Here is a 3,629-nt window from a genome sequence, read left to right as displayed (position 1 = left end):
TGCCTTAGGAAAGAAAAGAAAGTGGAGGTTAAACTACAAAGCTGGAAACACTCCGAACAAAAGGAATTATACCCCGTCTGGGTCAATGAGCCTTCTAACACCCTAGGGCACTAGAAAACCACCTATGAAAGGTATGTTGAGCCAGTCAGATTGAAAAAGCACGGGGTTCCTTTTTGGGACATGCAAATATGAATGCAGTTATCTAGAACGTTCTTTAAGTATTGTGGATGCCCTATTAATATATGCAGGAATATAAATGTTACAATTTTTTAATCCTGAATATTTTAATCCTAAATATTTTAATCCTAGATTTTAATTATCTTGAATATTTTATTTATGATTTTTAAGTAGAAAAATTAGGAATGTAAGTCCTAATGAGCCTATGTTGCATCGTGAAATCTCAGATACACAGAAAGAAATAATATAAAACGCTCAACATGCAAAGACGCACGAGAAGAGAAAGAGAAAAAAAACACCCCAAAAGAATATATAAACAGGTCAATTGTCGCTAGACCAGCAACATAATCCAGTAAAAGCAGTAAAATCGGTCGAACTCTGCATATACATGCCCGGTCTTAAGTCTATACAATAATGTAAAATTCGGACTTAAGGTACGGGACACGAGCTGCTGCTCCTGGTCCTCATCATATGGTTCGATGCATCATTTGCCTCGAAACTCGTGCTCGTACCTTATATTCGATATAGACTTTCCTATGACTCTATCAAATACATTTGAAAAAGAAAACAAAGACTGGACCTGCAGAAGAAAAGTTTTAGCTGGCATGACATGCATCGCAAAATAACAACCCGTGCCTTATAATTGGGGGAGCTAAAGAGCACCTGCAAGTAAATGATTAGAAATCATTACATGCTCCCCCATAATAAGGGTTGGAGCTCCTTTCGCTCCCCTTTGCTTTGTTTGCTCCGATCTTGTTTGAAAGATCGCATAATAGACTTTTGCAAAATGAGAAAATGAGAGTCATTAGCTCATTTCGTAAAGCTCAGAGGTTTCGTGAAATATGGAAAAACGTCGTCGCTAGTCCATTTCACGACAAGACGGAGAACTTCACCCTTGGAGATCCGGGGAGAAGTTCCTCATCTGCCTCGCCAAAGCAAAAGCGACAATCGCCATTTTTCTATATGTTGACCCTAGTTTTCCCGGTAAGGTCGTTAGCACGGGGATGACTCCTTATTAAATGTGATTGTTTGCATGTTGCATTTTGTATTTCACGAGCATTTCATTTCTCTCCATCCGACCGCCCCGGTCTGGCGAGCTTTTCAATTCGTTCCAACCAACCGCCCCGATCCGACGAGCTTTTCACGTCGCCTCGATCGGCCGCCCTGGCCTGGCGAATTTTTCACTACGCTCCGACCGGTCGCCCCAACCTGATCAGCGTTTCACTTTGTCTCGATCGGCCGCCCCGACCTGGCAAGCTTTTCACTTCTCTCTGACCCGGCCGCCCCGACCCGACAAACTTTTCACTTCGCTCCGACCCCGCCCCGACCCGACGAACATCTCACTTAGCTCCGCCCGACCGTCCCGGCTCTACCGTCCCGGCTCTGCGAGCTTTTCACTTCGCTCCAACCGGCCGCCACCGCCCGCTGAGCATTTAACTTCACTTCAGTCGAGCATGTCTTGATTCAGTTGACTAATTATTTGCACCACCATACTGTATTGCATGTGTGTTTGCATTTTTGCATATTATAGTGCGTATATATGATTGCATTATTGCATCTCGTCTCTCATCTGCATGTTTGCACGATTATTGTTGTAGGTTCGAATTGCACACTCTTCGGGTTCATGTCGCCACGGCACGCCTACTTTTTACAGGTCACTGCCCTATCAGCACACCTCTCGGGGCCACTGCCACCACGACATGCTTACCTCTTCGGGTCGTTGCCACCATGACATGTCTATCTCGTTGGGTCACTGTCGCTTCGACATACCCCTTTGGGGCCGCTGCCACTACGGTACGCCTACCTTTGTTCGCTGCCCCATGGTATACTCAACCCTTATATATTTTGATTATTCATTTGCATGGTCATATGGATAGTGAGCCAGACCAGTTAGGAGAGTGACTCCCGTGTTGGTCGCGATGCCTTAACGAGCATTGCTCGCCGGGTCTATCTCGATGAACAATGCGAGTTAAGTTATCGGGACTGACATGAGTATTACTGTGCTAAGTATCCAACATATCTAATTGTGTCACCTCCTTTCATGACACTTTTTAGATCCATTGGATCCTTAGGATGGGGTCGGTCAGACGAGCCCATCAAAGTCATACTACAGCCACACTCACCCCTCACTTAGATATTAGGTTGACGCACTTTTCGTTAGATAGTGTGGCTAGGCTAGGATTTAGGGTGCTAGGTAGTTTTTTTCGACACATTTGGCTATTATTGTGTGGTGCATTGTTTTGTGTTAGCCACGTGTCACCTTCTTGCTTTTTCAGTGTGCTTGCATGCTCTTTTGTGTGTGATAGTATGTTAGGGTGATCTTCTGTAGGTGTCGTGCCTTTTATACACACTCACACAGGATTATTATGGGGGAGCATGTAATGATTTCTAATCATTTACTTGCAGGTGCTCTTTAGCTCCCCCAATTATAAGACACGGGTTGTTATTTTGCGATGCATGGCGTGCCCGCTAACATTTATTTTCTTCAGGTCGAGTCTTTGTTTTCTTTTTTAAAGGTATTTGATAGTCCTAGGAAAGTCTGTATCGAAAATAAGGTACAAGCACGAGTTTCGAGGTGAATGATGCATCAAACCATATGACGAGGATTAGGAGCAGCAGCTCATGTCCCGTACCTTAAGTCCGAATTTTACATTATTGTATAGACTTAAGAACGGACATGTATATGTGAGTTCAACCGCTTTTACTGCTTTCACTGGATTATGTTGCTGGTCCAGCGACATTTGACCTATTTTTATATTCTTTTGGGGTGTTTTTTTTCTCTTCTCGTGTGTCTTTGCATGTTTGAGCGTTTTATATTGTTTATTTCTATATATCTGGGATTTCACGATACAACATAGACTCATTAGGACTTATATTTCTAATTTTTCTACTTAAAAATCTTAAATAAAATATTCAATATAATTAAAATTCAGGATTAAAATATTCAGGATTAAAAAAAATTGCAACATTTACTTTCCTGCTTTTTAATAGGGCCTCCACAATACTTAATGACCGCTCTAGATAACTGCATCCATATTTGCATGTGCCGAGGAGGATATGTCCCAAGGAAGAGCCTCCGTGCTTTTTTAATCTGACTGACCCAGCATTCCTTTTATAGGTGGTTGTCTAATGCGCCTAGGGTGTTAGAAGACTCCCCGACCCAGGCGGGGTATAATTTCTTTTGTTGGGAGTGTTTCCAGCTTTATAGATGAACATCCACTTTCTTTTCTTTCTTAAGGCATCCTCGCCACTTCGGCAGGGATAAGTCCCACCTCTTAGAGTTCCAACCAGAGTTCCAACCAATAGTCATATGATAGAGTTTCGTTTCTTTGACCTTAGGGCTACCGAGATTTCCCGTGGATGACACAATTCACGAATTACTGACTGGGGATCCCAGGTTGTGTTGGGTCGACTACCTTCACGACCAGGTAGACTTAAGGTCCTAGTGGCTT

This window comes from Phalaenopsis equestris, unplaced genomic scaffold, assembly GCF_001263595.1.
Source record: "Phalaenopsis equestris unplaced genomic scaffold, ASM126359v1 Scaffold000361, whole genome shotgun sequence".
Classification (NCBI taxonomy): domain Eukaryota; kingdom Viridiplantae; phylum Streptophyta; class Magnoliopsida; order Asparagales; family Orchidaceae; genus Phalaenopsis; species Phalaenopsis equestris.
The sequence above is the reverse complement of the archived record's forward strand: the minus strand, read 5'-3'. Positions refer to the sequence as shown.